The sequence below is a fragment of the Crocuta crocuta genome, unplaced genomic scaffold, assembly GCF_008692635.1.
Source record: "Crocuta crocuta isolate KB4526 unplaced genomic scaffold, BGI_CrCroc_1.0 scaffold339, whole genome shotgun sequence".
Classification (NCBI taxonomy): domain Eukaryota; kingdom Metazoa; phylum Chordata; class Mammalia; order Carnivora; family Hyaenidae; genus Crocuta; species Crocuta crocuta.
In genome coordinates this window covers 58,242-69,590 of record NW_027530357.1, presented here as the reverse complement: position 1 = coordinate 69,590, position 11,349 = coordinate 58,242, and positions in this window count along the sequence as shown.

The following is an 11,349-nucleotide window of genomic DNA, read 5'->3' as shown; positions in this document are numbered from 1 at the left end:
CCCGTGTTCTGATTTCACTAATCACAGGACTCCGTCTAATGTGGGGCCAAGGCTGAGGGCACTGAACAAGATGACCCCAAAGGTCCATTAAGCCCACCGGGTCGGCTTCCGTTCACCTCTGCCACCCACTCAGGCAAGCCAGGCCCCCTCTGGAGGCCACCGTCCCCTCATCTCGGAAGGTGGAAATAGTAATACCCACGCAATAGAGGTTTCACGAAGACCGAGTGAGAAAGTGCACGTAACTCCCTAGGCACCGTGCCTGGCACATGGTAGGTGCTTGTGAATGCTCGCTGTTATCGCCGTCCTGCGCCCGAAAATGGAGTGTCTCTCTGAGCCCAGACGTTTCAGGACAGTGCACAGCCCGGTTTGTCCAGACCCTGGGGGTCACTGCTGGAGAAACCCAGCCAACGCCCACTGGCCTTCCAGCCGCCCTCCCGGCCCCCTCCCTGTAGAGGTGGCCCCGTCAACGGCACCCTCTTTGCCAGCCGGAGAATGGCAGTTCCTCCAGTCAGCATTTGGAGCGGCTCCCAGCCTCTGTGGCCCACTGTGGCGCTAACGCCCACCCATACGGCCTGAAGTTCATGGTTCCCTGGGTCTGTCAGAGGTCCCTCAAAGTGGGGACAGGCAGCAAATATCGTGACTCAGGGCGGCAGAGTAGCTGCTGCGGTCTGGTCCGTGCTCTCTGTTGGAGAAGGCTTTCTCCCGGCAGACGGCCAGCAGCCTGTCGAGGCAGGGGAGCTGGCGGCGGGTCGGCGCGCAGAGTCGGGCCCCGCTGCCCCTTAAGGGCTCCATTTTCCTTTCTGCCACCCTGGCAAGAGCTCTCAGTGAGGCACCTCACTTGGGGTACAGCGTGCAGCTGGTTGGGGCCAGCCCCTGGCTGTCCCTGAGCACCTCCTGTGTGCCAGGCCCTGTCACTGTCTTAGATGAGGAAACTGAGGCCCAGAGCAGTTAAGCAACATGCCTACAATATGTTTGTACCCTAATTCCCAGGCCACAGTCACATTTCCTCCTCATTGTCCCCCAAATATCCAGAATCCTGTCCAGGACCACACATCTGGCTGTTATGACCCTAAATTCTCACACACACACCCCTTTTTTTTCTTCACAACGCGGCTTATTCAGGAGACCTGGCCAGTCACCTGCAGAATGGCCCCAGCGTCTGCATCGTCGACCAGAGTCCAGCCCCTGCCGGCGGCTTTGTCGGCTCCTGAATTGCTAAGAGGCAGCCGTCGGAGCACCTGCTATACGTCCAGCATGGTGCCCGGGGCTCTGTTCACCTTATCCTCTGAACCCGCTCAGGTCAGTGAAGTAGGTATGGCCCTTGTCCCCATTCTCTTGATGAGTAAACTGAGGCCCGGGGAAGGGAAGTGACTTGACCTGGGCCACACAGCAAACAAGTGACAGGGTGGGATTTGAATCCAGATGTTTGTGACCCAAGAGCCACTCCTGTGTTCTCCAGGAGGTGACCAGGAACCTCCCAAAGCCCCCTCTCCACTCCCTGCCTAGTTGTCAGAATGGAGGTGTCACTTCCTCTCTGGAGGCTCTGGCTCAGCCCCTGCTGCCCCCTGGGCCTCCCTTGCTGCCCACAGCTTGGACCCCTGTGGTCCTGCCGACACAGCCAACAGGCACCGTGACCATGCTGTGCAGGAGCACCCTGGGCTCTCCAGTCTCAGAACCGCCCGGAGCCACTGTCCCCTGAAAGCTGGGCACGGGTTGAACGAGAAGCACACCCTGCATCTTCTTGGAACAGAAGTGGACCAGGGCACTAGTCCTCACCGTCTGCCAGATGGTTGTAGTTAGAATCCAAAAGTGTCAGGGTCACAGGGACCCTCGCAGATCACACACTCCAATGTCTTGCTTGCCGTTGGTGGGGAACTGAGACCCAGAGAGGGCGACAGACCTGCCCAGGGTCACACAGGAGGCCACCTTTTAGTTTTCTCCTCCCAGCTGGGACATCACAGGAAGAGCACAGGTACCTGGGGTCCAGAGAACCATCCACCTGCCTGACTTCATGGCCTGGGCCAGGGGCTTCTCTCTGGGCCTCAGTTTCATCAAATGCAAAATGGCAGGCGGTATGCTAAACCCCTCAGGTGGAGGAGGACCGAAGTCCCTTATCTGAGCCCCGGGGGCCGGGTGTGACGGATTTTCGGTTTTAGGGACAGACGTCCTGTGTTCCATGCATGGAGAATATGGAGGGAAAGGTCTGGAGAGAGTACAGATCGCCCACGTTGCGTGTGCTGCCAAGCTTCTGGGATTTAGAGCCACGTGGATTGCGGGCTTGGGGTAACTCCGGTTTTGCAGAGAGGCAGACACACACTCCCCCAGAGAGAAGACCAGTGACTCGCGCAAGGCCTCAGACCAAAGGGGGTGAAACCCAGCCTGGAGCACCATCCATCAGACTGGACGCCGCCTCCCTCTGGCCGGAGCCAGCCCAGTCTATCTATGCCCATGGACGAGAGAGCGCCCTGCGCCCCTGCGCCGGCCACACTGAGGGCCCGGGTACACTGGCTCCAGCCAGTAAATCACACCCGACTCATTCCGTCTTACTCTTTCCGCACTGTAACGCTGTCAAGGCTGCAGGGAAGTGGCCTCATGGGAGGCTCTCCGGGGTCTACTTCGTCCTATAAACGGGGCGGGCGTGGGGCACAGCCCAAGGGATGGAGAAAGGCCCTTCCTGTCTTCCCGGGCTGCCCCCCCACCCCCTCCCAGCACCGGGGAGAGATGGGGAGGCCCAAAAGCCGCAATCCTTGCCACCCTGGCGGGCTACCAGTGTGCAGAGCAGCCTAATCACACACACAGGGGATTGTTGGCCTGCTCTGCCAACCCCCTCCCCAGCTCGGGAGATTAACCGAGTCTGTTCTCATACAGAGTTTTAAATCTGATAAGGAAAACATCCATTTCAAGCCATTTGCATAATGTACTGGCTGAGGCCTGCAATCACCTGAATGCTGATGGGGGCACCTGGGATGAACCTGACCCCTCGGGCCTCCTGGGCCTCCTTCTGGCCTGCAGACAAAGGAGCTGCCCTCCTCCCCACCACTGCCAAGCGCGAAAGCAGGTGCCGGTGCCAAGCCCCTGGATGCTGTTCATTTAGCAAATACTAAATGTGCACCTAGTACGTGCCAGGAACCGCACGAAGCCCTGGGGAAAGCAGGTGCCTAGTAGGGCTGCCCTTAGGCTCCTGGACGCGCCGGCCTGTGGCTCTGCGTGCCTTCACCCCCATGCCCTCCACCTGCACCCACAAATCCTATGAAGAAAGTGGGGGAGCATCTTACAGGAGACTGAGGCCTAGGGTGAGGGGGTCCCTGCTCCAAACCATGAAGTCACAGCCTGAAGGTACACCCTGATGGGTCTCTCTGGATTCCAAACACAATGCTCTTCCTCTGACACGCCAGCTGTGAGGAGAAAACCAGACGGCAGCTTGCTGTGGGAACTTAGGCAGGTCTCTTGCCCTCTCTGGGCGTCAGTTTCTCCATCCATAGGAATAATAGTGCCCTCCTGTGCCTGGAGCTTTGTCCTCGTGCCCTCGCTTCCTCTTCCCAGGGATCACTATTTTATGGCTCTGCGGTCAGGCAGGTCTGGTCTTGATCGTGGCCGATCACCTCTAGCTGTGCCACTTGGGCTGGCCGCATGCCCTCTCTGAGCCTCAGGTCCCTTGCTGTCAAGTGGAAATGCCAGGCTACAATGCACATCGTGTAGAGCCTGGAGCCTGGTGCGTGGAATGAGCCTCCGGTCAGTGGGAGCCGCCCTTACCATCTGAGATGGGGAAACTGAGGCTCAGAGAGGTGACACGACCCCAGCTGGAGGCAGCCACGCTGGGATGGGAACCCCGCAGAGTCTGGCCGCAGAGCCCAGGCTGCCTCCACGTTCCTGTCAGGGGAGGCTGGTCTTACTGACTCGTCCTGCTTGCGGAGGGAGAAGGTGGGCAGGACTCAGGGCCAGACGGCAGGCTGGGCTCAGCGGCCTCACACACAGTGGTCCCTGGACCAGTGACCCTCATGGGTCTGGGAGCTGGGGATGTGACCCTGGGAGAAGCCTGACTTCTGTCAGCAAGATGTAGCCCCGTTTGCTCTGTGCCTCCTCTGACTTTCACGGGGCAGGGGCGGGTCCTCGCCTTGGCGGGGCCGGAGGTGGGCCCACGTTGGCACCCCTTGGTGCATGGGGCTGGCCTGTCCTTGGTGGGCACAGACTGGAAGTGCTCTTGCTTACCCACAGATTCCCATGTCCTACCATCTGCTGCGGAGAGGCGGGTCCTCTATTTGAAGGGGGTGTTCTTCCAGCAAGAAGGTTCCCTGAGGGACCCACACTGTGTAGATGGGGAAATAGAGGCCCGTGGTCCCGCAGTGTGTTTGTGGCAGAGCCGGGACCCAAACCCAGGCCCCATGACCGGCCGGGGGCGTGGGGTTGAGATGGGACATTGCGGTGGCTAGGGCCGCTGACGTGTCCCTGATTGTCCTGGACATGCCGGCGCCCAGAGCCTGCTCCCAGGAGGCCCGACCACGCAGGTACAGATACAGGAGTCTTCCCAGCTTTGACGGGGAGCGGGGAGGGGAGGCACGGTGGGCCAGAGTCAGGACCCCCTCCCTCCCCATCTGCCTCACGTGGTTGAGGAACGCGTGGTCCTTGAGTTGCGAGATTTCTGAAATGCTGTGTGACTTAGACAAGGGCTTGCCCTCTCTGGGCCTTGGTCTGCTAACGTCCTGAAGATATTCCCAGCCCCCTAAAAAGTGCCCTGAGGTTTTCCGCCCACCCCTCGGCACCACGTCGAGGAACTGTCTGCACTCGGCGGCCTCACGTAGGCAGGCCTTCAGGGACCAGGCTGGTAATGTCACAGGAACAGGCCACAGGGAGGATGTCGCACCTTCACCCCAAGCTCTGGCCGTTCACTGCCCTGTGGGGGGTGGACCCACTGTCCGCCAGCCTTCCTATCTAGTTTTTAAAGAGAATTCCGAATCTGGATGCGTGGATAAAATACCCTCATTTTTTTTTTAAACTGTCAGCCAATAAAGAAAAACCAATCTTAAAAAAAAAAAATTCAAATGGCCAAATGAAGCTCTCCTGTGGACGGAAAACTGCCCCTGGGTGGAGACCTCTTTCAGAGACCATCTCCCCCTCACTTCGGAGAGGGAGCTGGGAGTGGGGCACCACTTGTGGGAGGGCACCTGCGTCCAGTGGAATCCGATCACCCCTCGGCGCCCCCAGGAAGTGGCGGGCGGGCAGGGGCGGGCAGGGGCCCTGGAGGTTGGGTTGAGAGCTCTTCCCCGGGAGGCACAGATGGTATTTTTTTTTTTTTAATCAGAGTCAGCATTGGCCTCTTTCTGCTCTGATGAATAGATTCTAAAGAGGCAGTGACATTATTCGAGATAACAGAGGGAACAGAAAAAGGGTCAGCAATGGAGAGAAAATGGCAGAGCCAGCAGATAAAGGGGAGGCCGGCGGGGGCGGAGTGCCCTGGCTGGGGTGCCCCCCCAACCGTTTCACCACCACCCCCAGCCCCACTCCCTGCAGCGGGGGCTGGAGCACCGACTGGACCTGAGCGGCGTGGCCCGGCCAGCTGCTGCCCTGCGCGCCTGCCCGCCCCGCGGCCCGCCTCCGCGGCCCGGCTGCCCATTCCGCCTTTTCAATTCGATTCAATTAGGCCTCCCCGCTCGGAAGCTTGTCTCCTCTGATATCCAGTTTAACTGACAGGGGATTAGAGCTGTTTGTATTACACACGCACTCTCGGCCGCTAAAGCTCCGGCAGGGCCCAGGGACCCGGGTTATTTATGGAGCCCACAGGACGGTGGCTCTCAGATGTGCTTCCTTTGGGGGGCGGGGTGCTAGGGACCCTGCTGTCTGCTGCATAGCACACTCCCCCAACCCCCTACTGCCCAGACCCCTCCACTCCAGGCCCAGTGGAGAGAAAGAGCCCAGATAGAACTGGGTCCAAATCCTGTCACTTGCTGGCTGTGTGGCCTCAGGCAAGCACCTTCACCTCTCTGAGCCTCAGTTTATTCATCAGACAACCAGCCCGTAAAGTGGATATGTGGGGATGAAGTCAGGTAACAGGTGTAGGGCGCTTAGCACGGTGCCCGCGTATCCACTCTGTATTCACGCAACAAATGTGACTGAGTAACAACACTGTGCCCGGCGCTGGTCTGAGCCACCAAGGAAGGGGCCGAACAGACCCCATCTGTGCCTACCGAGAAGCTTACATTCCAGCGCAGGAGGTAGGAGCGAAACAGACTCACGGGGCTACATGAGTCCACGTAGGGAGGGCCAGGCAGACGACAGCAGTGACGGTGAGCATGAGGACCATGGTGGTGACAATGATGATGATGGCCGAATCCAGTGCGACCACAGGGCCTTTGCCTCTGCCTTTTCCTCTGCCTGGAACACCCCCGCCCCCGCCCCTCCCATCTCTCCCTTTGATGTGTTTCCGAGCCCTGCGGGTCATCTGTTGTTATGTCACCTGTCACTGCAGTAAACTGCCAGCCCCCTGAGGGCGGGGGTCATGGCTGTCTCGCTCACCACTGTCCCCCCAAGTCTAACACAGGGCTTGGGTTTTCTGAGTGAATGAGTGAACGAATGAATGAGTGAATGAGAAGAAGGAAAGTAGAAAGCGGCCCCTGTCGCCTGCAGTATGGACAGCTACCTGCTCAGCCCAGGGGACTGGGCTGCCCCAGCCCTCCCAGCCCTCCAAAGGGGATTGCTGGGACTGGGAATGGGGGATGAGGTCTTGGTCGAAAAGGGGTGGGGCTCTTCCTTCTTATCCTTTCTTCACTCACAGGGAAAGAAGGGCCTGGGCAAACCCTCCCTGTGCCAGCAGCTAGGGCACCAGAGAGGCAAAGAGCATTTCTAAAGTCCTTTGAAGGGCTGGGTCTTCTAGAAAGCCCCAAGTGTAGGAAACGCCTTCATTGTTGGGGAAGGGGTGCCGCTGCCAGCACCAGTCTGCGCCCCCTCCCTCACCCCGCTTAACAGACTTGGGGGGGCCCTGGCCCTGGGGCTGCACGGGTCGGGCCACTCATCCAATTCGGCACAATCAGGTCCCAGCCTGTACTCCCTGTGTACGCTCCCCATGTCAGGCTCGACGTTCCTCGTTCTCAACACAGTTGTCTGCGGCAGGCGTTGTCCCCATTCTCCAGGACAGAAAACTGAGGCTGAGTTGCGGTGGATGCATGCCTGACCTCACCCAGTCAGGAAGGATGGGAGCTGGATGGAACCCAAGGCTGAGGTGAGACACCTGCTCATCTAACCTCTGCTGTGAACCAGGCACCTTCATGCACCTGACTCCTGACATCCTGAGGAGCGGGTGTTCTGTCCCCTATTCTACAGTAGGGAAGACTGAGGTTCAGCGAGGTGAAATGGCTGGTCCTCAGGCTCATGGCCTGATACAGGGAGAGCCAGGTGGAAACAGGGCCACCTGACTCCAAATCCAGTCTGCAGTCTCTACCCTGCAGCTTCCTCCTCAGCTCAGGTGCCCAGATTGTTCTGGATTTGTATTCAGTCCTGGTTGGGCAGTAAGAGTTTCAAAGTGACCAAGCAGCAATAGTTGAGCCCCTCAAGAGCCAGGCCTTGCTGGTAAGGGAGCGGTCATCTAGTTGGACGGATAACCTATTAAGATGTAAAGAGTTACAAGAAATAAATGACAGATAGAAACTTTGGACACTCACGCAAGGGTGCATGTATGATTCGTTATTCTGAGGAACTGGTCAGGGAAATTGGCCTTGAAGAACACATGGATTTGGGAAATGGAAACCCACAGGGTATCTTCTAATTCCAATGAATTAATTATCATTATAATGACAGTAACCATCCCTAATCACTGTAATCAGGCCCCAAGGTAATAGGTTTTACTGTTCCCATTTCACAGATAAAGATGCTGAGGCTCAGAGAGATGAGGTGATGTGCCCAAGGCCAGCCAGCTGGTAAGTAGGACTGAAGCCCAGACCCGCTGACCCCAAAGCCACTTTCTGTCTCCCTCTACCCTAGGCAGTGTCACAGGATCTCACAAACAAGAGACTGTCTGGCCCAGGTCTCAATGGCTGGGCCAACATTGCCCCCCAGAGCAAGTCTCTTGGTCAAGGAAGCCAGTGGACATACTACCTAAGCTCAAACTATGTGCTGGGCACCAGGGTCCCAGGAGGGAATGAGACCCTTCCCTGCCCTTCAGAGCTCACAGGGCAGAGCCAGGTAAGCAAACTGACAATGATAGTAAAGAGCACTAGGTTCTGAGTTACCCCATGAGCCCAGGAAGGTGTGGTGCACATCCCAGCTGGTGGGTGGGGAGGGGATCTGGGAAGGCTTCCTGGGCGGAATTCTGGCCGAGCTGGGAGGTGAGGGAGGACGTTGCAGGCAGCAAAGGCACTGAGGCGAGCAGTGCTGGACCAGGTGCAGAGAAGCCACGGGTGGTTTGGTGTTCGGGCGACGCCCGGCGCCAGCATGAGGCAAGGCGTATCTTGAGAGTTCTGGGGAGCCAGAGTGGGAAGCAGTCACGGGGGGCAGGCCACAGCTGCACTTTGGAAAGTCTCCCGGCTGTGGCGTGATGGATGGAGAAGGGCGGTGGGAGGTGAGGGACGGCACTGTCTAGGACGTAGCGGTGACATTAGGGACGGACAGAGAGGTGGCGACCGATGGGAAGATAACCAGGGTACCTGGAAAGGCCTTCCGGTTTGGGGGTCCAATTTGTCCCCTCCCTTCAAGGAGCAGGTACACCCCTTTTGTGATAGTCCCCTGCGTCTGCTGAGGGACAGGGCCTCAGCTCACTCCCTCGTTGCCTGGGTGCCTTTTATATTCGTGTCCCAGGACGGCCACGACAAAGGGCCACAGGCTGGGAGGCTGGAAACAACACAAATATATTCTCACATGGTTCTGAGGCGGGAAGTCTGGAAGCAGCAGGCGTCGGCAGGGCCAAGCTCCTTCCAAGGCTCCGAGTGGAATCCTTCCTCGCCAGTTCCAGCTCCCGTAGCTGCCGCCAATGCTGGGCGTCCCCCTGGCTCTCAGCTACCCCCCTCCGCTCTCTGCCCCGCGGCCACACAGCGGCTTCTCCGTGTGTCCATCTCATGTGACATTTCCCCTCCTTATAAGGACACCAGTCTCAGGGGGTTAGGGCCACCCTAATGACCTGATCTCACCTCAATGATGTCCACACAAATCCCAGGGGTTAGGGCTTCAGCGTGTCTTTTGGTGGGGGACACAGCAGATCTCGTAACTCTGTTCAGGGCAGGAATTTTTCGGGTTCACTTCTCCATCTCCCAGCCCCAGCGCAGAGCCTGGTGCACATCGGCACTCAGAGCGAGAGGTCATGGGATGAACAAGGAGCCGACGGGAGTCGGGGCGCCCGGCCTCTCCTCCGTGCTGACACCCTGCTCCTGACAGCTGCAGCTGCCCCAGCCCGGCCGGCCGCTGGGCGAGACAGGTCTCCAGGCCGCCTTTCCCGGGGCGGGGCGGGGGGGAGGGGGGGATGTTCTCTGAAAGAAGTGGTGTTGATGTCAGCAGATGCCTGTCACTTTCCTTCCCCAGCAAAAGCTCAACTGTCAGAGTAAGTGAAATAGTCATTGCCTATCCCTGCGTTTGAGATTTTATTGACAGTTTCATTGTCACCCGAAAAAACCTCCTTTTCTCCGTTGGCATTTTTATCAGGTGCTCTGGGAGCAGGAGGAGGGCAAGGGGCTGGCTCCTGAAAACAGGTTTTGGTAGGCGGTGGGTGCTGCTTCCCCGGCTCGGGGTTGGCACAGGCAGGATACCCTCACAGTGGGCTCCGCCATGCCTCAACTCCAGCGGAAGCCTGCTTGGTACCCCCTCCAGGGGGCAGAAGGGAAATGAGAGATCGGAGGGCTCCTGGAAATAGCCACGGTGGCCAAACGGGGCTGCCCAGACCCCATGGTGGGTCTTTAAGCCCCTCTCCTGCCTTCCCCTGTGGGCATTAGGGAGGCATGGCGGGGAGGGGGGGTGAGAGCATGGAAAATCAGACCACCTGGGTGCAGTTCTCAGCTCAGCACTTTGCCCTACAGATCCTCAGTGACCCCATCTGTTAAATGGGGTCATCACAGGTGGCTTCCATTGGCTGAGGCTTCATCTGGACCGAGTACTCGTTACTGGGTTTGGTCCTCACCAGAACCCAGAGAGCCAGATGCCATCAGGATCTTCACTTGATGGTGCAGAGAGAGGCAAGGCAGCCTGGCCAAGGCCGTCACAGTCGGGAAGTGGCCGAAGCGGTTTGAACCCAGGCTGTGAGCCTCCCAGCTCACCTGTGACTCCACCCTGTGGGATCTGCGGGCGGTAACGTGACAACACGCTAGCACCCAGGAAGAAGCTGTCTGTTGTTCTTATCATCACTGCTGTTGAATTGGCCCTTCGACAGCCACCGTGTCCCTAGGCTCTCTAGACGCCCCTGGTTGGTGTTGGACCAGGGGACATGGAGGGAGCCCAGGGGTTGCTCGGGGGCTGAGGACCCAGATGGGAGTTCCACCCCACTCCGTGCCATGACCCCCTCTGTGTCCCCCTTCCCTGCCCCACAGCAGCGCTGCAGGTGGGACGGCCAGTCACCAAGCAGGCAAGAGCAGCTGGTGAGAGTGGCAGACCCCACGCCTTGCAAAGCCGCTTCACCACGTCCAAGCTATGCGGATGGGAAACGGGGCCCGGAGAGCCACCCCTGCTGGGGGCTGCCTGGCTGGGCAAGTGAATACGGCAGTTAAGTTAAAACAATGGATTCCCGAGTCAGCTGGGTCTGAGTTTGAGTCCTGCTGTGCCCACTGCTGGCCAGGGATGAGTCTTACTGAGCCTCACCTTCCTCCTCTGCCCAGTGAGATAACGGAAGTGCCCCTCTGAGAGGAGGGCAAGGCCTAAATGATGCCGACAGAAATTGGCACAATGGGGGCGCCTAGGTGGCTCGGTCAGTTAAGCATCTGTTCGCGAGTTCAAGACCCGCATCAGGCTCTGTGCTGACAGCTCAGAGCCTGGAGCTGCTTTGGACTCTGTGTCTCCTTCTCTCTGCACCTCCCCCACTTGCACTCTGTCTGTCTGTCTGTCTCTCTCGAATGATAAACATTAAAAAAAAAATTAATAAAAAATAGAAAGAAATGAGCACATTGCCTGGCACGCAGAGAAGACACACTCTTAGCCCACAAAGCCTCCTTGAAGATCTCAGACGCCAAACCCCTGTGGGTGCCCAGGAGGAAACTGAGGCCCAGGGAAGAGGAAGCCGTTCCCCGGAGCCGGAACCGGACTGCAGAGTTGGGGCTTGCTTCCCGCCCCCAGACTCCTGGCCCCAGGCTCCTACCGCCTCCTGGCCCACTTCCTCTGCCGGGCCGCTCCTGGCCCTGCCTGCCCACCTCCCTGTGGCTCCGGGCTCCCGTGGCTTCGGGAGCC